General features: G+C 35.3%; 1 protein-coding gene across 6 annotated transcripts in view; it reads left to right on the forward strand.

Moving 5' to 3' along the window:
- Positions 1–25,240, forward strand: part of Ralyl (RALY RNA binding protein like) — an 806,300-nt gene that overhangs the window by 243,391 nt on the left and 537,669 nt on the right. For 2 of the 6 annotated variants that reach the window (XM_057790447.1, XM_057790448.1), the window contains exons 2-3: positions 6,954–7,059; positions 10,190–10,319. The exons of the other annotated variants lie outside the window; for them this stretch is intronic. The gene's annotated coding sequence lies outside the window, so the exon portion shown is untranslated. The remainder of the gene's footprint in view (positions 1–6,953; positions 7,060–10,189; positions 10,320–25,240) is intronic. 6 annotated transcript variants of the gene reach the window in all.

Raw genomic sequence — 25,240 nt, forward strand, 5'->3', positions numbered from 1 at the left:
AGTTAGTCTCTGAGTTGCTAGAAGATGGGCCACAGTTACAATGTAAGTGCTATTAGAGAGAGGAGGCTAAAGCCCTGGAATGTCACATTAGAGTCAACGAATTTGAGACTTTCCAAATTATTGGCAAGTGCCATTATGCTGATCTGCAGTCAAGCTACTTACAATCTTATCCATGCGCCTTGAATGCTTGAGCCAGAATACATGAACTAAGAAGAAGAATTAAATCATATACTAATATCATACAAGGTCCAAGAGAGTCCTGTAGTGACTTTTCACAAACATTAACTAAAACTGTAAAAATACAGAACCCAAAGTTAGACTAGTATTTATTGAATCTCTGGCTTTTGAAAATGCCAACTTAGAATATAAAAAGATACTTGGATCTTTAAAGGTCAAATCAGTATCAAAAGATGAATACATATAACCAATGTTGAATCATTTGATGATAATACTGCAGTTTGCGTAGGAGAAAAAATATCCAAAGGTATGAATAGACATCAAAATACTAAATGATTCAATTGTGTTACAATCGGGCTCTTGAGAAGGGATTGTAGGCAAGGCATTCCTAGAAACAATATTTGTCTGGGAATGACAAACATAGAAGGTCTCAATCTTATGGATTACTGGACATGGGAGCAGATATGACTATTATTACTCCAGTATCTTGACATCTGAATTGAACTCTTCGGGAGGCTGATGTTCAATTCCTAGGAATTGGAACCTCATAAAAATAAAATAAAGCATGAAATAGGTTGAATCATTTCAAATCATCTCAATCATTTTAAATCTTTTTATCACTGTCTTTTGTAAAATTAAATCTCTTGATCTGTGACTATTTCTAATGATCTCATCAAAACAATTAATTTCTGATTCTCATTCTGTACATGTGGTTCCAAGTTTTTAAATTTTTCCATTCATTATATCTTCTCATCTTTAGATATTATTTGGATGGCGTGTAGATTACCTTCCTGAAGGTATGTTCTATCTGCTAGCTTATCATAACTTTTAAAACAAATTTTGTCAGTCAATTTCTACAGTATGAATCTTTTCAGATAGTCTTTCAGTATCCTTTTTTAAGGTTTCCTAATCCATTGACATAGAATCAGTTTTGCCTATAAAATTAAGGTTATCACTTAAAATAGTATGAATCTTTTCAGCTAAAGCCTTCATAAAAGTTTCTCATTCTTAAAACTGTTATCAAATTATTTCTTTAAGGATGTACTATGAAGAACAAAAATAATAGCCACCATGGCCACAAAACTATATGTACAATGTAGGTCATAGAACTCTTGTAGATTTCATCCATAGTGGAAACAAAAAGCTGTTATATCAGTAGGTGGTGATGTTGTCTGTGATTGTCTTGGGGTTTGTTTAAAATTTTCAAATTTATGTATTTATTTGTTAATCAAAATAACTTACCTCTGTTATAATTTTCAGAAAATATGTTGTTGATGTAATAGTCTTTATTGTATAACAGGTGTCGCAGTAACAACAGTAAGGCAGGTCAGAAATAGTGCCTGAGACTTAGAATTACTAACAAATTTATTTAAATACTTAAAAACAGCATACCTGCATATGGAAAATGTTTGAGTTGGGAAAGATCAAGGAACCCAGAGCTTGCAGGCAGTCATGAGCTGCAAGGTTTCTGTCCAGAACTTGGGACAGGCATTCATGGATCTGTAGTGGGAGAGCAAGACTGTGTTCCAGGTTCAGGGTTGGAGCCTCTGCTCCCAGAGTCAGCGCTAGTCCTGATCACAGCAGTCCTGAAAGATGTCAGAGAAGCCAGAGAAGAGTTTCATTAGAAAGCAGTGGGTGGGAGTGAGCAAGACAAAGCCATGCAGGCTCAATCCACAGCAGGAAGGTGTTAAGCTGCTGTGGCAGGCCCACTGAGCCAAACCATGTGTAGTTGAATCCAAAAGGTATAGTCTGACAGTAGACTGGACTCTGGGCAGGGCCTGGCAATGGCATGGACTTAGGCCATGTTGGGTGCCAATTTACTGGCATACAAAAGAGTTCCAAATAACTTTGAATGGAGTATAACAAAGGTTTATTAGGAAATAAACTCACAAAAATAGTAGCCATCCATAGTCCTCTGTGTATGCTGGGAACTACAACAGAATCCAGCCCTCCCTCCCCCCCCACACACACTTTTCATATGCATTTGAGACTATGACCAAAATGAGAATCTATATGATTAATCTACATGCCATCCAAATAATATCTAAAGATGAGAAGATATCATGAATGGAAAAATTTAAAAGCTTGGAATCACATATGCAGAATGAGAACCAGAAATTAATTGTTTCGATGCAATGATTAGAAATATTCACAGGTCAAGGGATTTAAGTTTTACAAAAGACAATGATAAAAAGATTTGAAATGATTGAGAAATTTGTCAGAACTGATAAGCAAGGAGAGGAGGGACAGGCAAAGGATATAGCATTGCCAGTACCTCTTGGAGTCAGAGATGACTCATCATCATCAAGAGTTTTAGCTATATCTTGAAGGCTATTGGCTGAAGGAGATTAAGGCTGCAATTAATAATACGCCTACTAGACCTAGGAGCTTAATTGAGACCACTGCTGATAAGAGTAATTCTCACTTGTATTGTTCTTGGTTCCTACTGGCTGCTGACTAGGATATGTCAGCTCTCTTTGTATTGGAACTGATCTGTTTACAAGTCTCCTTCAGCAGAGTGTGGGAAATGAGAAAACAGTACAATGTCAACCATTAAAAAGAAAATTTTGGCCCAGAAAAAAATCCCTTTCAACATCTGCAAGAAGTAAGTCATTTCACAAAATGCACTAGACATTAGTATCAGGAGTGGGGACATACCAAAGGAAGTCTTGTTGGTGGAATTAAAGCCCAGATTTAATAAGTCAATCCGTCATTTACTACTAATTTTCTTAAACTTCCCAAGGATATTTAATCATAATAAATGGTTGAAAATTTAGTACTTATTACTCAAGTCATACCTTGACTTTCAAATGCTTGCTTATCTTTTATTGCACATTATAAACTATAACATTGTTGTTTATGCCAATCTTCCACCACTTCAACAGATTTGAATTATGAAACATTCCAGCCACAAGTAACTCACTTCTGACCATGTTTAAGATTGAACTCACCACACAACAGTGAACAAAAAAAATGTTAGTACAAATCCACATAGTAAAAATCAAAATTATTAATACTATGAATGTCCTATAATCATTAGTGAGTGATTGGTAAGTTATTCGTTTTAAACTAGCATAATAACATTAATAAAATGTATTGATCAGATGTAATTTACCAATAATCTAATAATAGAAAGTAATACCATTAAACCCTTCTACATTCCATGGGTTTTGTCAAAACAGTGGTAAAAATGAAAGAGAAATAAGAGAATACAGATAATTCCTCATCTTTCTTTTTGTAATGTGTTTCCTTTTATATATTGAGATGATTTGTCAACAATTATCCTGTTCCAAACTTGTTTATTCAGTGCTTAAAGGTGTAAGTTACCTTTATGACTTTATGAGGGTGTTAGACACCTCAGGTCCCTATGCTCATCTGACATGCACTTTACAGGCTGAGCCATTTTCCCAGTCCTTTTCTGTCTTTCTAAGTGAATCTGAAGATAACAGGGGGATTTCCAGAGAAAACATGAGAGAGGGAAACTGAAATATAAAGACTTCAGATGTGTTTTATATTGTCACACACAAAAAGGAACCTCATCTGCTAATGTGTGTAGTGTTGCTTATGTATTAATCCCATACAAGCCTAAAATTAGACTCTGAACCTCTGCTCCTGTTTTATGGGAGAATTTAATATGAAGAGAGACCAGTCATTCTTTTTGTAAGGTGAAGGGGAGGCTGTCATTGCATCTTTGCCATTATTTTACAAACTTTAGCGTTCATTAAAACTCTCTTAGCTGTCTTCACTGCCATTTTTCTTCCTTCTCATGAATTATTCAAGACAGATTTCACTTGAGGTAAATAGTTTGATTTGAAGGCTTTTGTATCTGGCTTTAGAAGCAACAAGAAGTGTTAGATGCTCAGAATATTAACTGTACAGAGTGGCGCACAGACTCTGCTGCTAGGAGGGAAGGCACTTGCCGCCAGCACTCGGGCTGCTGCTGTGCTTCAGCTCAGTAAGTATTTGTCATTCTGAAGGAGGCCTGAATGATGAAGCCTACTGTATAAATCAGAGAGCTTTGTTCCCAAACACCCCAGCATTCTAATCTACTTTTCAGTTAGTGGAGACTTTGGAAGTTTTACAAGGTAAAATATCACATTTGTACATAAAATGGCCAATATTTTACTAGTCATTGTTATTTTTTAGGTATTATACAAAAAGCACAAAAACTACTTTAACCTTCATGTTTCTCTTGAATTAACTGAAATTTGAATTGTGAATTCTTTCAACAAATCACGTGAAAACAAAGGAGGCATGGGAAGTATTTCACCTTAATGGCCTTGAGATAAGATACATTTTTTCATTTATATCATAACTTCCTTATATCATAAATATTAATTTTAAAATTTAAACACTGAATAACATCATCAAAAATTGATTTGAACTATATATGGCTGAAAATTGTATTGCCTAGAGATAATGGGCAAAACAAGGTTCAGTAAAATGTAGCACATTTAAAAACCAATCCCAAACTCCTATTACAATTTTTTTCACTTGCCAAAATTCCCTTCATAAATGAATTTCTGCTATAACTGTTAAAAAAAACTATATTCACAAAATTATTTCCAAATTGAAATGCTTTTAGAGAATGAATTTTATTTATCCTTACTGTTCTAACACAATGTCATGAGCAAATAGTTTCATTTACTAAAGAATAATATACAGAAGATTCCCTAATTACTATGTGATAGAACTAAGCTGAGTTTCCTACATGGATTCTGTAGGCTAAGGCTTGCCATAACTTTGTTGGTACTCCTAAAGTTTCCCAGTGTTATGTAGTCATGAGTGGTGTGAGGAAGTCAGGGAGGATTCTGAATTATGTTCTTTCATATTTAAACTGCACATCTGTTAGTGAGTATATATGCACTTTAAAAACTTAATCGTATATTATATATGTAGACAAACTGGTTTCAAAAGCACTAATACATGTAAACATGTGCACACACATATATGTGTGTATGTAATTATTACTTTATTTAAACAAATTTAATCAGAGAGTGAATCCATACAGCAGATAGAGAATAGAATCTCCTAGTGATCATATCATAATCATGCTGTCTTATTGGTTTATCTGTGATTGTATAGTTCAGATCTGAATATTCCCTAATGATTCATTTGTCTATGACTTGTGGAACTGTGTGGAATTGATGATCTAGTAGAATTACATCGATCATTGAGTATGGGAAATTTTGAAAAGACATATCATTGCTCACTCTTTTCTTCGCAAAAATTAGTGAAAGCCTCCTCTGAAGTGTGTTTCATAAACCCCAGTTCATATTAACAACCACCCATGATCTGAAACCACCTGCCAAAAGTATTCTTCTCTACATTCTTTTCTGTTTTATGATATTTGCCTCAGACTCCATAATTCATATATGGAGACTCATCTATGTACCCAGACATATGATTTTCTTCTTCTCAGGAAGAAAGGTGTTTCTCATCTGAGTATCAAGGAAATACTGGAAAAGAGCGAACTTAAAGATTCAAAACTAAAAGCTAATTGTGAAGGAAAGAACATATAGCTTGCTCAGTTAGGTTTTTGAGACCATGAATGGGTTTGTGAGTGAGTGTGCATGTGTGTGTGTGTGTGTGTGTGTGTGTGTGTATGTTTGGGTATGTGTATGTTGGTGTCCATATGTGTGTTATGGTGGCTAAGGAAAGTTGAAGGGGCACTGTTCTGGATCAGGCTTAATGTAAGTACATTATTGCAGAAACCATTATAAAGGCAGACAATGGGAATTTTTAGGATGCTGGGAGGGAAATTTGTCTAAATTTTACACAACTGAGAGCATGATTGGATCTTCTGAGAAAAACTTCAGAGAATCCCTGTAGGTAAAATTAGGTTTTTTAAATCACTAAAGCACATAAAAGAGACTTTCATTATCTAGGTGTCAGCTATCACATAGGGACAGAAAACAGTTTTCTTTGATTTAGAGTGATGTCCACTGCCTTGTGAGTGAACATTTTCCAGGTTAATATTGTTATACTTTCTGTGCAAGCTCTAATACTTTTTTTTTAACATTTTGGCTTATGCCAAATGTTATTCAGTTAAATGCCTTAAGATATCTAGGTTTCAGCCTATATAAAACATATATGTGATTTACAATGTATTTTTAAATAGATATGCTGATAAAATATTATAGTTAGAAAAACAAGACTGTGTTTGAGCTCTTTTAGCTCTAACATTCTATAGGTCAACAGTCCGATATGACAAAGTTTAATGACTTAGCAAACTTTTTCCACAATATAGACTTTTTTCTTTACCTCTTCTATTACCTTTGATTGAAGAATAAATTCTTCAACTGAATATAGTGGTTGCATATGATATGAGGCTCATTTAGCACTAGGGGCAATTGAGAATATATGGGTATTTTTTTTAAATTTCTCTATAGCTAAAGTAATAAACATGTCTTCTTATCAGTTTGTTGTCATGGAAGTTATTCCCATCTTCTTCTGTTTGGGATGATATTAATACACACACACACACACAAACACACACCCAAATAGCATTTTTGCTGAGAAATACTATCACCATGCATTACTCTTCTCATTTCTGTGCCCAAATATATCACAAGAAGAAATGTAAGGAAGTAAATGTTTGTTTTGGTTTATAACTGATAGAGGGATATATTCTATCATGGTAGGAAATCATCGTGACAGGAGTGAGAAACACCTGGCTATATTTCATCTTCAGTATAGAAACAGAGTAAACAGATGTTGTGTGTATCTAAAAACAACCCACAAATATGCTCTTTGTGACTCAATAATTCTAACAGACGGGGGACTCCTCCTGAAGTTTCTACAGTCTTCACAAAGATTGCTGCTACCAGCTGGGAGCTGAGTTGGAACACATGAGTGAGCTACAGTGTGCAAGCACACATGGTAAGGTAAAACAAATCTGTGTAAGACTGAGGCTTCTCTAGTTACCCTGTCAAAATCTTTCATGTTCAAGGTTTGGCATGTATCTCAACTCCTTTATGAAATCACTCATAAATGTCTCATGTTAAAGGTGTAGATCTTTCAGTTTTTGGAGTTTCTTGATTATGTCATCTCTTTCTTGAACATAGACTTAGAAAATACTCAAGAGATTGGCAACCTAAGAAAGCGGGTTGAATATAATTTGCTTTTTATTCTTCTTGAAAGTTGGTCAATCAACAAGACATATTGTTGGGGGCTGGAGAGATGGCTCAGAGGTTAAGAGCACTGGCTGCTCTTCCAGAGGTCCTGAGTTCAATACCCAGCAACCACATGGTGGCTCACAGCCATCTATAATGAGATGTGGTGCCCTCTTCTGGCATGCAAGCATACATGGGAGGAATGTTGTGTACATAATAAATAAATAAATCTTTAAAAAAAACAAGACATATTGTTTTATGTTGATTTACTGACATTAGCTGATGTTCTTAGAGGGAAATATGCAATAAATAGTGAAATAATAATGACTTGTGCTCTTTCACAAAAGTAATGCCATGGCAAAGATGCCAACTAAAATAAACCTGCCATGAAACTCAAGCTAAGTCCATTCACTCATGGCTAAGTCACTTATGTGATTCCCTTGAAGAGAAAATGTGAACCTCACCATTTAACATTTTTAATGGAACAATGGCTCTTCTGTCACATAATAAAAATATTATGACAAGAAGGAACTTCAAGAAAATAAGTCTTATCCTGGCTCACAATTCTGTAGTACAATCCATCTAGCATGAACGGTAGATGGGAAAACTAGTGCAGAGGGATGAGAGTAATGGCAACTCCCTCTTTACTTACATAGTCCAATATTTCAGTATAGAATGGCTTGTCATCCACTCACAGTGCATAGGTCTTCATACCTCTATTAGCTTAAACAAGATAGCTACATGCAGGCATGTCCGGAGACCCATCTCCCATATGATTATAGTTTCTGTCTCAGAGACAATTAACACTAAACCTCATGATAGGTGTGTCTTGCATATGTGAGTTACATTGTATAAAATACCTAATGTTGGCCATAAAATTTTTCCAGAAAAACAAAGCCCACCATTATCTGTTAGTTTGCTTCTGCTGTGACTTGAGAAAATTAATTGAAAAGGGGAAACTTTTATTTTTGGTTTGTTTTAGGAGTTTAAGTTTTAGGAGTTTAAGTATTTTCTTTTCTGTGGTTTAAGATCTGGGAAGCAGACAGCAACGGGAGGAGCCTGAGTGGAACCAAAGCTAGTCATCCTCATAACAGGATGGAAACAGTATACAATTGATGGACACTGCCTTAAGGACCCACCTCCCTCAAGTAGGGTACACCTCCTTAGTTTGCATTTCCTTCACTTTGTGTCATAATGCTGGAAAACTACCAATTGATTGGAAAACTACCAAGTGACTGTCATGATCCAATCATCTCCCCAAAGCACACTCCTCTATACAACTACTTTGTGAACCAAATTTCAGTGCCTAAACCTTCGGTATTTTGGACGGAATAATTGTCAATTTCAATGTATCTCATAATCTTACACAACCACGCTCATAAAACAAATATACAACATAGTCCCAGAAATGCCAGTTTAGCTGTTGAATATTCTTGCTGTATACCTACTTTCCATCATAAAAAAGTAATGTCATGACAATCAATAAACTGGTAACAGATATCCAGTAGTTCTTTTGAAAATAAATTTTTGTTTGAGTCATAGAAGGTCATTTGGTAATTTTCTAATCTACTAGATGTTTTCTATCTTTGAGAGACTATTTGGAGGAAATGCAAACTTAAAGACCGTGACATATATGAACAAGTAGGTCCTTAAGGCAGTATGCATGGGATTCTGTTTTGCTTTCCCCACTATCCTTTGTTTCCTATCTTTTATAGTTAACTGCATGCCCATTGACAGAAGTAAGAATGAATGCAACTGGATCACTATCCTTATTCAAATTCAAGGAAAAATAATTAATCTGTTGATGATTTCTTCCCTTATAACAGAAGGCACTCATTCTTGTCATGTAGATGTAGTGAAATTGCCACTACTTATATCATATTCAAGATCAGCTTTTCCAAACAAGGTGATTTTATTAATTATAACTAATCTAAAATAGACATGTAATTCCTTTAACAGTCTAAAGATGAATTCATCTTTTCTTTTATAATGAATAGAATTGCTTAAATACAGTAGTCTTTTCTTATAAGACTGTATTTTAGCCAGAGATAATATGATCATTTATATCAATAAATATATTCTAAGTGTTAAATAGTTTAAGCACTCATCTGTTTTTATCCTTGATGAATAATGCATACAAATTAGGCATTAAACCCAAGGGAATCATACATTTTAATAATTATATAAATGCAAGGTAGTTCCATGTTATTAATTTTGCATAAGAAAACAGAATTTAGCTGTACCACGTAGTATATTCTTAATTTGGGACACATTATGTTGTTTAAGATAAGAAATATTGGATACAAAAGGAAAGGCAACAGTGATCTCAAAAAAAGAAATTATTATAAAGAACTTTAAGTTACATGTTTATATTTTTCCTTTTCAAGACATTAATTGTCTGCATTGGTAACTAGGCACACTATTGTTTGTGTGTGTGTGTGTGTGTGATTACCCATGATGAAAGAATGTAACCTTTCAGGAATTGGAAAGTACAGTTATGATTTTCTCTTGTGACCTTGTTTTATATACCCAGCTTGAAATCCAGCTTCACTGTGGGAAGTCATGGTGGGGGCTTCAATGTTAGAAACAGTAGTGTTGAAAATAAATGGAAAAAAATGTCATAAAGAAAAGAAGAAATCCTATCTTCCATTGGTTTATATATATAGCATCTGGAAATATTTTAGGTAAATATATTCAAATGTATTCTGCTCAGAAAGTGCTGTGTGTGTGAAAAATAAAAGATGGTGCTTCTGGGCATGTATTTTACATAACTTCACCATTTAGAATAAACCATTTACACAAATATATGTATACAGGCTCTTATTTCTGAAGACTAATGCTTAAAAGAAATCCCACACTAGCTCAGAATTGAGTGTAATAGAGGATTGTTTATTTAGGGATAGACTCACAGATTACGGTCCTCGGCACAAATGAGGAAAAGGAAGCAAATCATGCCACCAGAAGAGAGGCCAGATGCGTGCTTTACAGCTGCATATATAATATAAGAGGGCACACCCAAGTGGACGGGTAAGTTAAAGGCTACTGACTGAAGGATTTCTTACAGCACTTCCCCTTTTGTTTAAATAAGAAAATTTTAAGCCTAATACAAAATTATATACAATAAGAACAAATTAGAATTATAACCAGCATAAATAATATTAAGCAAGAAACATGAAACATGTGATAAATGTTTCAATAATTATCCTATCCTAATGAATTTGTCTTGATTAATAAATAAATTGGCCAAGTCATGAAAGGAAAGTAATTACTATTATCTAATCTTCAACACCAGTGAAGACCCAAGAAGGGAAATAATATTACTAGAGTAAGCAGGAAGTGCAATCAAGTAATTTACAAAATGTGCAACAAATGAAAGTGACAACTGGCTACCTGGGCAATCCCCCAAAGTCTCATTTGCAGTGTTTAAGCAACCAACTTTGGCTAAGGCCTAGAGTAACAGACATACCATTTTCAGAGGTAGAAAATTTTTTCAAAACCATTTTGCCTTGACTTGGCAAGATTTGACAGTCTTTTTTTTCTTGTATCTGCTTGTCCTGTCTGGACAATGTGCATTTTGTCAGTAATCAATGCATGGGCAGTTCCTTGCCCAAAGGTCAGTTTTGCCAAGAAGAAAACAAGTACCAATTGGAGTGATTTTGGTGCTCGACATTCTCTCAGGAATAGAATGTTGCTGCCAGGGGCAATCATGTCTCAAGTCAACAGAACCCTAAGATATTTAAATGTCATATTCTACATCTCTTTGAAGTGGTTGAAGATTACCAATCTGTGCAGAATATATTAAGTTTGACAAACATGGATGCCTATTAACATATAATTCTTAATACATAATAACTTAAAGACTAAGACTTCATATTAGAATATTAAACAAACATTTTTGTAAATCCAGGTTTTTTGATTTTTATTGAGTGCTACATGTTTCCCTGCTCTCCTCCCTGCCTCCCCCCCCCACTTCAACCCTCTCCCAAGGTCCGCATGATCCCAATTTATTCAGGAGATCTTGTCTTTTTCTACTTACCATGTAGATTAGATTGTTTGTAATAGCCAGAAACCAGAAACAGTCTAAGTGCCTTTCGACTGAAGAATGGATCAGGAAAATGTGGTACATTTACACAATGGAGTACTATACAGCAGAAAAGAAACAATGATATCTTTAATTTTACAGGCAAATGGATGGAGCTAGAAAATGTCAATTTGAGTGAGGTAACCCAAATACAGAAAGACAGTTATCACATATACTCACTCATAAGTGGTTTTTAAACATAAAGCAAAGAAAACCAGCTCACAAATCACAATCCCAGAGAAACTGGACCCTGAGAGAGACATACATAGATCTAGAATATTAAACAATCTTTAAACAACTGTGCAACAATTAAAGACAGACAATGACCTCAAAATGTAAACAGTGTATAAGTATCTTGATCAGAGGTAGGAATGTATATTGCAGTATGATAAATATATCCTAAATTTGTATCAATATACAAAATTCTTAAGCAGAGGTAGAAGATGAAAGCATACAATATGACAAAATAACTTTGCTAAAGTATAGAAATACTGTAGATAAAATAGGAACATATTCAAAATAGTTTACACTTGTATCAATACACAAAACCTATACCAATGTAAATTGCCTATAAATAATAGCTCAGAAGTATTCACTGCACTACTCACTATTATTATTAGTGTGAGTAAGTGCACACTAATCTATTATCCCATCCAATTTTCTTTTTTTAAAGAGATCCTTGACCTTACCTAATTTCCCCTCAACTCCCAACCCTATAACAATTCCACCCCTAAATGATGTCCCTAACCCTGAGGACAAAGTTTGTTTGGAGAGGGGACATTTTCTTTTAAAATTACTTTCAGCTGTCATGGGGGAAATTTTGTTTCTATGGGATCCTGTGAAAGTAAAATGATGGTTAACTTCCAGTTCACAGTCTGGTATAATTTCACATAGTCTCTGAGTATTCTGTAGGGTTTTTCTGAGCTTCCTACCTATTTGGAATTCTGGGTAGAACATTGTGAAAAGGTGCACCATTTCAGATATCCAAGCTGGAACCATCATGAGCAGCTTGTGCCCCAAAACAAGTATTACAGTAGCACTATCAACATCTCATATCAAGCAGGTGGAGTTGTTATTATGGGGCCTCATCTTCTTGCTGGAAACTCAAAGATTACTGTAGGAAAACTCATTGCTCATTGTGGAAAACTTAAACATTATTTATACAGACATATATGTTCAATGAAAGGTATGATTGAGACAAAAATAGGTATGAAGAAAAGTACCTTTTTTTTCAAAATTCTTTTTTTATCTGTCCCATCTCATGACTCCTGACATGAGACAGAAACTCTGAATTTTTTAATAGTATGCTTGGATTTAGAGAAAGACAGAGCTAGTGTCCAACTCCCAAACAAGCTTTGATTTTTAAGTGAGTCATGAGTATTATTTTATTTAGTACTCAGAGATTCTTATCATCAGATTACATGTCCTCACAAATGATAATTCTTTTTGCTTGATGAGCCTATCTGGATAATCATCTTTTCCTCTTTAAGTATCTAGATTTCCAGGCCCTCTTGATTTTCTGAAGATGATTATTTTCCTGTAAAGAAAAGAACAGAACCCTGCCCCAACACTTTTGAGGTTTCCTTACCACTTGTATGGTTGCCATCTCTGTGGATGAGCCATCATTTCTCTTTCTCAAGAGATTTCTCTTTTTCAAACAGAATCTTTATTAATTTTGATGGTATCCATAACTTTTTTCTCTTGTTGAAACAAGATCAAAGCCCCTTCCCCATCATACCACATCTCCTGACTTTCATTACAAGGTCAACACATCCTTAAAATACATCATCATATTTAATTCAGAAGACTTTTCTATTATTCAATGTCTCTCTGCTGCTGTTGTCCCTTTTTCATTAGTGTTAAGAAAATTCCGGGCGGTGGTGGTGCACGCCTTTAATCCCAGCACTCGGGAGGCAGAGGCAGGTGGATCTCTGTGAGTTCGAGACCAGCCTGGTCTACAAGAGCTAGTTCCAGGACAGGCTCCAAAACCACAGAGAAACCCTGTCTAAAAAAAAAAAAAAAAAGAAAGAAAGAAAGAAAGAAAAGAAAAAAGAAAATTCAAGTTTAATAAAGCATTATGTAATCTATTTCTGGGATATTTTCCATTACTTTCTGCTTGTTCTGCATATCCTTTATAGTACAGTTTGATCTTTCTATAAATGTCTGACTTATAGGATTGTGTGGATTACCTGTAATATGCTTTATATTATAATAGACATATAATATACTCTTTCATTTTCTTACATACATATGCTGGACCATTATTTGTTTTTATTTGTGCAGGTAAACCTTGATGATCATAACTTCTAATAAATGTGTGTTTACTGAATCAACCTTTTCTGAGCTTAAAGCAGTTGCCCTTGAAAACATGAATAAGTATCAATGGTATGGTGTACATATTTTGATTTTACAAATTCTGCCAAATGGAACACATTCATCTGCAAAATTTCATTTCTCTGAGTACCCTTTGGGTTAGTCCCTTCAGGTATTAGTGTTTGGCTATAGAAAGAACAAGTAGGACATCTCTTTATACTCGCCTTAGCTTGTTGTTATGTAATAGAAAACTCTTTCTTTAAACCTTTGCTACCGCCATGTTGTTTCTTATGAAATTCTGAGGCCTTCAACACACTTCTAATCTGTAATTGATCAATTTCTGCATTACCTCGTGCTAGAGGAGCTGGCAGACATGTATGAGATCAGATCGTGTTTAGTGGATGGAACAAAGCCTATTCCTGAGCACAGGCTCTTTGCCAATGTTCATTGTCTTTCCATAAATTTTTAATTTCATCAGTAGTAAAAGGTACTCTAATCTTTGCTGGGTCTATATTTGATATTTTATGAAGTTTCAATTTTCTGTTATAGTTAATTCAGAGACTTTTTCAACATAAGTTTTTAAATTTTTTACTTGATATATTTGATAAAAATTTTCATTCTAAGATGATATATTACCTTTGTTTTAAAATTCCTGTAGGGGAAATCCTGGACGGTGATATGTCTAAAATGCAATTAAAGTTTTGATTCACCCTATCCTCATGTGTCCCTTGTAATTTTTCTTCAATGACAATCAATTCCTTTTTTGCTTCAGCTATTAAGTCTCTGGGACTACTTAAGTTTTTGTTACCATTTAAGGTTTTGTTTAAATGAACTATTAGATCAGGTGTTAGCCCAACAGCTGGTCGTAGATTGGAAATGTCTCCTAACTCTCTTTGAAAGTTACTAAGAATAGACAATTGGTCTTTCCTAATTGTGCCTTTTGTTTTCTAATTTTCTTTTTTTTCTTTTCTTTTTTTTTTTTTTTTTTTTTTTTGATTTTTTGAGACAGGGTTTCTCCATAGCTTTTGGTTCCTGTCCTGGAACTAGCTCTTGTAGACCAGGCTGGCCTCGAACTCACAGAGATCCACCTGTCTCTGCCTCCCGAGTGCTGGGATTAAAGGCGTGCGCCATCACCGCCTGGCTGTTTTCTAATTTTCTGTAAACGTATTTTATAACCTAGGTATATGACAGAATCTCCTCTCTATTTTTTTTTCAGTAACAATTTGTAATTCCCATTTTGGCAAATCTTTCTTTCCTCCTTCAAACATTCTTTCTAAAGTCTTTATGCTTGAATCAGATATCTAAATGTCATCCATGTAATGGTAATTATAGATTTAGGAAATCTTTTACATATTATTTACAATGGCTGACTTACAAACTATTTGTACAGGGTGGGGCTATTGAGCACTCCCTGTGGAAGGATAGCCCAATGGCATCTCCTACTAGGTTGAGAATTATTATAAGTAGGCACTGTGAAGGCAAGTTTTTCTCTGTACTTTTCTTGTAAAGGTATAGTGAAGAAACAGTCTTTCAAATCAATAACTATAAGAGGTCATTCTTTTGGTAATAGAGAAGGCAGAGGAATATCAGATTGTAGAAGATCCATAGGTGAATTGCCTTATTGACAACTCTTAGATCTTTCACCATTCTCCATTTATCAGATTTCTTTTTAACAAGAAATACAGTAGAATTCCAAGGGCTGGTTGATTGAGTATAACAGAGAGTTATTTTTTGGGGTGGAGTCACAGATTAAGGCCCTCTGCATGAATGGGGAAGAGGATGTGCACTTTACATTGGCATATATAGTATAAGAGATCACACCTAAGTGGGCAGGTTTCTTAAAAGCTACTGGGTGTAGGAATTCATACAGCATATTTCCAAACATCATAACTGAATACTTACATTTCTGTAATCAGGAAACACTTTTACTACCCTATGCCTAAGTGTGTAAGTGACATTGAAATGAATAAAGTGGCACCGTTTCCTACACCCATCAAGGAGCCTTGTATAGTCACTGTGTATTGGTTTTTCCTGTGGTATTGAAAAGATGATACTTGCTGGAAGGGAGTGCATGGCACCTCCTGATCCTGCTGCAGGGGCTTCTTTGTTCCACATAACCCTGCCCTCCCCCTGAGTTTGCCCTTTTGTCTGTGGGGTCCTTGGACTATCAGGAGTCCCTGTTCCTGTGCTGAAGAGATCAATACAGACTGGGAAGGGGAGATGGTGTAGGAGGTCCTTGTATTTGTCTTGATTTCATTGGTTGAGTAAGGAAGCTGCCTTGGCCTTTTGATAAGGCATCCCTTAGGTGGGTAAAGTAGACAGAACAGAATTCTGGGATGAAGAGGGCATAGGCAGAGAGAGCTTCCATGGAGTCGCTAGAGTCAGACATGTTGAATCATTCCCAGTAAGCCATGGCCTCATGGTTCTACACAGATTATTAGATATGAGTTAGAGCAAGTTGTGAAAGTTAGTGAATAAGAGGCTACAGAAAATAGGCCAGGCAGAAATTTCAATGAAAAAAAAGAAAAAAGAGTAGTACTCTAATATGTATATATTCCATACTTTCTTCATCCATTCTTCCATTGAAGGGCATCTAGGTTGTTTCCAGGTTCTGGCTATTAAAAACAATGCTGCTATGAACATAGTTGAGCATATACTTTTGTTGTATGATAGGGCATTTCTTGGGTATATTCCCAAGAGTGGTATTGCTGGGTCCAGGGGTAGGTGGATCCCGAAATTCCTGAGAAACCGCCACACTGTTTTCCAAAGTGGCTGCACGAGTTTGCATTCCCACCAGCAATAGATGAGTGTACCCCTTTCTCCACAACCTCTCCAGCAAAGGCTATCATTGGTGTTTTTTATTTTAGCCATTCTGACAGGCGTAAGATGGTACTACTCATCAGTAAAAAACAATGACTTCCTTAATTTTGTAGGCAAATGGACGGAAATAGAAAACACTATCCTGAGTGAGGTAAGCCAGACACAAAAAGAGGAACATGGGATGTACTCACTCATATTTGGTTTCTAGCCATGAATAGGGGACATTGAGCTTATTATGCGTGATCCTAGAGAAGCTAATTAAGAAGATGAACCCAAAGAAAAACATTTAGGCGATGAAAGGAGACAGAGACAAAGACCCACATTGGAGCACCGGACTGAAATCTCAAGGTCCAAATCAAGAGCAGGAGACAGAGCACGAGCAAGGTACTCAGGATCTCGAGGGGTGCACCCACACACTGAGACAATAGGGATGTTCTATCAGGAACTCACCAAGGCCGGCTGGCCTGGGTCAGAAAAAGCATGGGATAAAACTGGACTTGCTGAACATAACGGACAATGAGGACTACTGAGAACTCAAGAACAATGGCTATGGGTTTTTGATCCTACTGCACGGACTGGCTTTGTGGGAGCCTAGGCAGTTTGGATGCTCACCTTACTAGACCTGGATGGAGGTGGGTGGTCTTTGAACTTCCCACAGGGCAGGGAACCTGGATTACTCTTGGGGATGATGAGGGAGGGGAACTTGATGGAGGAGGGGGAGGGAAATGGGAGGTGGTGGCGGGGAGAAGGAAGAAATCTTTAATAAATAAATAAGTAAATAATAAATAAATAAATAAAATTTAAAAAAGAAAAAAGAATAATTATACTTGCTTACACTATCTACCTTCAGTTTCTAATATAGTCTTAAAATAGTACCTGTACAGATATCAGCAGAATAATTTTAATAGAACTTGAAACATTTAGAAAAAAGAACAGAAAGCCGGGCGGTGGTGGCGCATGCCTTTAATCCCAGCACTTGGGAGGCAGAGGCAGGTGGATCTCTGTGAGTTCGAGACCAGCCTGGTCTACAAGAGCTAGTTCCAGGACAGGCTCCAAAACCACAGAGAAACCCTGTCTCGAAAAACCAAAAAAAAAAAAAAAGAAGAACAAAAAATAACACAGGAACATGATAACGATGATATTTTTATTTGCTTTCATTTCTGTCTCTATCTCACTGTCTCTGTTTCTTTGCCTCTCTGTCTTACTGTCTCTCTGACTATCTTTGTGTGTACATGTATGTCTGTACATTCCATATGCAGACACATGACTTGGTGTATGAATTTTTTTTGCATCTCTATCTATATAAATGGAAGGATAGATATCTAAGCAGATAGCAAATAGTCTGGAGGAGAGACAAACATAGATGGTATACAATGTTTTAAAAGGTAAAGTTATTTTTTTTTCACCTTAGGATACTAATGCACATTTCAGCTTTTATCTTGTTTCTTAATTTCAATTTTATAAACATACTATCTTTTTTGTGTCAGGTTTGGTGGCATATAATTTGCCCACACTACATACCAATTTAAAATACACAATTCATTGTTATTCTGAATTCCACATGAATTTCAGCCTCATGCATCCTTTTAACAAAATTACTCCTTGAAAAGAAATCTGGGGATGGCTCAGCATTTACTATAGCTGATTGCTCTATCAGAAGAACTAGGTTTGGTACCCAGAATCTGATTGATGGCTCACAGCACTCTGTAACTTAATGGAGCCCAGTCCCTGCTTCTGGCCTTCCCAGTCTCTGTTCTCACATGGTGCACATACATACATGCAAGGAAAATACTCATACCATATTGGGATAGAAGAAATCCACAGGGTCGCATCCTCTGTGAAAACAAAAGAAGACCCTCTCCAAAGCATCATATCCTTAGACCCATATTCTGAAATCATAATACCCTTATATCCATTCTGGTTTAGCTTGGCAGCCCATATAATGAAATGTCTCTCTGCAGTTAGCTCCTTTACAGTCAAAAATTTTAAAGAAAACATGATGTACATAATCCAGACTCTCTGTGAATTTTCCATTTTTACATGGCTTATTTTTCTTTATTTCTTTTAATCTATAACTATCTGTAAACCATTAACTTTATTCTCTATATTTTTTCTTCTTTCTCTCAAGCCTACGTACTACATTCATCCAACAGTGTCTGAATCTGTTCTATTGTGAATCTGTAATTTTTTTACTATCCAGGAGCACTTTGTTTTGTGCTTTTAAATCGCTAAGCGCTTAAGAATCTAAGCTGTGACATTCCTAGGTCAAAAACAGGTACTGTCTGCTTGCCCCGCCCAGTCCAACATGGCGGAGCCACTCATGCCTCTGATCCTTGCACATTGCACCAGTAGCATGGTGGAGCTGCTTGTGCCTCTGAGCCACAGCATGCAATGACTTCCTTTTAGGCACACAGCGAGTCTAGTTGCCATCAAACAAATCGTAGCACTTTACTCCAAATGCTCCATTCAAAAGCTCTGTCTCCTGCAAGAGTCAGACAGAGATTGCAATGGCGACACAGCCCAGAAAGCCGGCATTTTAAAACAGCCAGTTTTTCCTGCTGCTGAGTCAGGACAATTTCTTTGCGGCACGCAACCCAGAAACAGCAAAAAGCTGTCTTAAATTCTCTCTGTGTTCTTTTTAAGCCCTCTCAGGTTTTACGTGGAGTTCATTAGCACGTTGGGTGCCACTCTGTAGTAATATGAGCGGCGGGGCTGCATCCCCGGCACCCAGCCGCCCACATGGCTAGCTTATGCCCCAAAATAATTACACGGAAACTGGTTTTTTTAATCACTGCCTGGCCCATTAGTTCCAGCCTCTTATTGGCTAGCTCTTACATATTGATCTAACCCATTTCTAATAATCTGTGTAGCACCACGAGCTGGCTTACCAGGAAAGATCTTAACCTGCTTCTGTCTGGAGTGGGAGAATCATGGCGACTCAATGACTCGGCTTCTTTCTCCCAGCATTCTGTTCTGTTTACTCTACCCACCTAAGGGTTGGCCTATCAAATGGGCCTAGGCAGTTTCTTTATTAACCAATGAAAGCAACAGATTAACACAAGACCCACCTCCATCAATTCCGTGATTTCTGCACTGAGTGGTAATCTAAGAAATGTCACTACAAAGTCTCGTATTGTATATATGGAATCAGACAACATTCCATCTTTGTTGTTTCAGAATTCTTTCATTTAGTATAAAAATTTATATAAATATATATACATATGTGTATTCTCCTACTATATAACTAGCAGATTTTTTTTTATTTTACAAATGTATCACATTTAATTTACCCAGCAGTAAACTACTGGAAATATTAGAGTGTTTTGACTACTTTAGATGATTATTTAGTTAATACTTCACAGTTGTTTTGTTAGCAGTGTTTCTATTTCTCTAATATGTGCCAGGCCTGAGATTGCTAGATTATGGGATACCTTTATAATTCATGGTTATGGTGCTTTTCTATATAGCTGCCCCATTGTACAGCAACACAACTTTAAGATATATTTGCTTATAGTTGTCTTTGTCATATACCCCTCAAGTTTAGTATAGATTAATACCCCATTTTGGCTGATATTTCTTTTTTTATCTGTTTATTATACATCCTATGAAAAATGACTAGTTAGATCTTTTTATAATCTTTAAAAAAGCATTCAATTTTGTTGAAGATATAAAACATAACAATTATCTTCATTCTCTATGACTTTGCAATATATATTTTATTCACAATTGCACTTATAGTGTTTTATGTCTTACATTGTTTATGAGAAACTTTGGTTTATATAAATTCACTGTATAGTATTGTTTCTATAGTTAACAATAATGTACTGTATAATTTAATACCAATGGAAAATAGATTATGTAGTTCCAGAACAGGATACAATCTATAAAGCCTAGAATGAAATGTTAAATCTATTTCTCCCATTCCTGCTCTGTTCACTTTGAGTAGGACTGAAGATCCCATCATTTCTCTCAGTATGACATCAGAAATATTGTGACTGATACAAAAGAAAGACCTGCAACAGATAGCTACTCAACACTAGTATAATTCTGCTGGCCTGCTCTGTCACCTGGGTGTCCTGCACCTTTAAGAGACAAGCTTTGCACTCTCACAATCTCCCTCTTCCCAAGGAGGCAAGCTGATCTCAGACCTTTTTTCTTCCTCTTTCTCTCTCTGTCTGTCTTTCTTCTGAATAGGAGGCATCTGCCTTTCAATTCTCCCTTCCCTCTTCCTCTCTTTATCTATCTCACTGTCTCTCTCTTTCTCCCCTCCATTATCCTCTTACCCTTATACTGTATACCCATTCCAGTACACATTAAATAAACTCTATACCCAAGATATACATATATATTTTTTTTCACGGCATATGTGGATATATAATCTTAAATAATAACAGTTACTATTATTCTTGCCATTGTTCATCCATATACTTTTATAAGACCACTTACCTAAACATATCCCCTTGGAAGATTACTGTGTGCATTTGCAGTGACATGCCTTTTGAGTAGGTCTTAGCTTGTTATCAAGCACGGCTGCTGTTGGCACAACTACACCACTACACATTCTTCCATTTTTATGCTGAATAATTGGGATTTCAAAATTATATAAAAACAGTAAGACAGAAGAGGAACCTTTTGGGATATTAGAATTATATGAGATGAAAATTGATATGAAATTCCCCTATATATGCTGTGAGTCTGTTTTATTATCATTAATTAATAAAGAAACCTCCTTGGCCTATGTCAGAGCAGAATATAGCTGGGCTGGAAGAGCTATATAGGGAAAGTAGGCAGAGTCAGAGAGATGCCTTGTAGCAGCCGAAGGAGAAGTACTCTGGAACCTTACTGGTAGGCCACAGCCTTGTAGTGATACACAGATTAACAGAAATGGATTTATTTACAATGTAAGAGCTAGCTAGGAATTTGCCTAAGCTATTTGCTAAACAGTGCTGTAATTAATATAGTTTCTGTGTGATTATTCAGGTCTGGGCATCTGGGAAATGAATGAGCAGCTTCTGTTTACAAAGAATTACCTGAGAGTTCATGTATTATTGCTTTACATGCTAAAACTCTTTAGTCCAGCTGAAGTAATTCTTTATGTTAATGATCAACATAGAAGCAGTTGACATTTTTACCTGAGAAAAATTGCTGTTCTAATCATTCTTCTTTTTCTGCTTTCTTGTGCTACACCTAAACTGTTAGTTTGTAAGCACATTATGAATGCTACAAAGCATAAATGAATCCTGGCACATTTGCATCAAAAATGTGTACTCATTCTTTTAGAACACAAATTCACTTTTCATAAAACTATTAAGATTTTATATGTGTTCCATGAAGTGAATATTTTTAATATTTTATTTTATGGTCTAGAGTTTCTTTTTATATTTAATGACTCATTCATAAAAAACAAATGGTGTTATCATATTAATGAAAAGAAATTCAAGGAAAACATGGTCACGTGCCAGAATCTCATAATCTTCCAGTATCACAACCTATGTAAATTATGAGCATTCGTATTTTAGAGTAAACATTTTCTCTTAAAATTATAATATTGTTCTCTGAGGGCCTAATACATGTCAGACATAGGTCAGGCAATTGTCACACATGATAACATATTCATTGCACATTTTTCCTTTTCATTGTATTATATAAAAGAACTTATGTGATGTCATTGTGTTGATCTGCATGGTAGAATCAGATGGCTTAGCTGAAAGTACAATGCTGACATTACCTCATGAACAAGGAGTGTTTTCTAAACATTTTATTTCTCAGTATAGTCTCTTGTCAAATGGGATTAACTATAGTAGTGACAGCATAATTTTATAAGAATAACTGAATGTCTTAATCAATATTAAATATTTAAATCAGTATCATGCCACTAGAAACACAAAGCATACATTCTCAATCTTGTCATTTCCTTTTTCAATTTTTTTCATTAATATTTAGATTATTAATGCACAAATATAAGTAATAAACCATTTATAATAAAAAGACACAAGATGGTGATGGTGGCACATGACTATAATCCCAGTACTCAGGAAGCAGAAGCAGGTGGATCTCTGTGAATTTGAGGGCAGGTTTATCTACAAAGCAAGTTACCAGACAATCAGTATTGTTGTTTAGAGAACCCTTTCTTGAAAAAAAAAAACAATAAGATTAAAAAGACACTGTTATTTGTCATGCATAATGTTTAAATAAATACAGTCAAATTTCCAAGTTTATCCTTATTTAATCTATGAGTGAAGTTTCTACTTTTGGACTTATTGCAGATTATTTAAAAATAAAGTTATTAATAGCTATTTCCCAAGTGTTACAGAAAAGCATACATGTTATCATTATCATTTACATAATTCTTACCTAGTATTACCTAAATTCCAAAATTGGATTTATTGATAATTACCCAGAATTTATCTTCTGCATGAGTTTTCACTTTATAACAAATGAACACAGAAATATTATGCTAAGTATTACCTAAAAGCATACGGATTATGTACTGGTCTTTTCAGCTAGTTATAGTCTTACTGAAATTGAGAGTTTTTTTAATTCAAAATACTCAAAGCAGATAAATGATTTCATACTATATTTCTAAAATAAAACAATATCTTCTTCAAAAATCTGTCTAAAAATGCAGTAAATAACTTGGTGGAGGTGAGAAAGAAGAAAAGTTTTAAGCATACTTATTTGTGTACATTTACTGTTGACTTCACCATAAACCAGCATTAGCATTACATTAATGATTCTGGCATCTGGTCTCACACTCATTCTTGAGGGATAGCACAATACTAAGAACAGTCTCCACCACACCAATGGAATGACAGCCCATAGCATTCAGGTAAGCTCATCCTGTGTTTCATAATTTCTATACTCTTGTTTCCACTTTTGGGTGGTTCAGTTCAGCATTTCACAATTCTGCTTCAAATCTTAGTTGCTCTTCCTTCCCCTTTAACAAGATAAACTCATCTTATACACAAGAGAAAATTAAAGAATTCTCCCTTTATCCTTATTTTGCTTTTCAGAATAAGCTTATCAGCTCAGGTGTACTATGAAGTGTGTGCAGTCTAAATTTGCAAGTACTTCTGACTGTCCTTCCCCCTTTAGGTTTAAAGGGGAGGATATCTGTGTAAAACCCACAGCATATTTTAATTTCAAAGGAGTAACTATTTTTATGCTTTTCCCAATTCAAACAGTAAGTAAACCCACAACAAAAGGATACTTGCTTACTTTTCCTTTGGTAAAAGTGTTTGCCTTTGAAAATAGGGTGCTGTTCCAACTGTTAATATTATTACTTCTTATTTAATATCCAAAAGTTATTCATAAAATTGTTAAGAACAAAGAGTAACAGCCAGATTACTGGGGGTCAAGCTTCACCATTGCTGCGTGCAAACAGTATAGGTGTTGTCTATACATTTAAATGTCCCTGATTCTTGATTGCTAGCTTAAAAGAGAATCTAATTCTAGTAAAAGAAAGACAAAAAAAAGTGTGCTAAATTATATGTAAGGGACATAAATGTACTTGTTACAGGATTAAACAGATACAATTTTTGCCTGCTATTAGTTTTATACTATTTAAACTTCCTTCTACAGTTATTTAAACAATCTTTTAAGTGCTGAAACCACGTTTTAAGCATATTAGTGACGAAACACATTTCTGATTGTCAATAGAAGAACATACAGTAACGAAATACAAAGATACCTAAATCAGTACAAACTGTATTAAAGAACTATGAGAATGCTTGATACCCAAGCAGATTTGATTCAGTATGGAAAATTAGGGAAGTGAGTGCTATGCTACAATTGTATCTGTGATCCTGGTGTATATTTTTAAATTTTGCTGTTACAGTCTCTGAGAATCCAAAAGTCGTTATGTTGCTTGTGACCATCACCTGTTCACTTCAAAACCCTTCTTACATGGATCTTGAGTGTCATTTGTTAAGTGTCCTTTGGTCAAAAAGAATATTCTTGTGAATTACATTTGCTTCAACAGTGTTTAGTGTCATGATGGTGCTCACTTTGTAAATGATGCTAGCAGTTGTGATCCTAAAGTCCTATTTAAATTCCTCTCATAACTTAAAAATTATAGGTTCTTTTCACTTTAATCTCAACCTTTACACTAATGATAAAACTACTCTCCAATCTATTTCAAATAACTTTTAGTCTAAAAGTAATTAGGTAGTTATGTTCTTTGCTCCTTAGGAAAAAATAGATTTCTATATGCTCACAAAGCTTCATTGTTGAGGGTCAGCATAACTGCACTTCTCCAACACTGAATTATTGAAGGAGTGGACCATGAGTGCGGCCACGTACCTTAAAGTTAAAGCTGCTTGACCTGAAATTCCAAAAGTTCTCAGTAATTGCCAAATGGATCAAGAGGTTATGAAATCAGAGTCCTACAGTCTGTAGAGGAGAGACATCAGGTTCTAACAAAAGAAGGATAGAAGCAGAAACATACAGGAAGCAAAAGAGAGGATACTATTAGTGACTCTCCCCAAACATGCTGTTATTTTAAAAGCATTGTCAAGGTCATTTGTGAATTGATAAGGGGAGTCTCATAATTTAAGTCAACTGCCATCAAGTTCTAGGAATTATAAGATAGTTTAATATTAGAAATCTTCCTATTTTCTTTTTATATTGTACAATTTACAAATTTTGAGGAAAAATTTATGTAAATATATATTTTTGTATTTATTATTTACATGCAAACATAAATGTGCACAGTTAGAATCATGCTGACTTAGAA

This window comes from Chionomys nivalis, chromosome 16, assembly GCF_950005125.1.
Source record: "Chionomys nivalis chromosome 16, mChiNiv1.1, whole genome shotgun sequence".
In the NCBI taxonomy this organism is placed as follows: Eukaryota; Metazoa; Chordata; class Mammalia; order Rodentia; family Cricetidae; genus Chionomys; species Chionomys nivalis.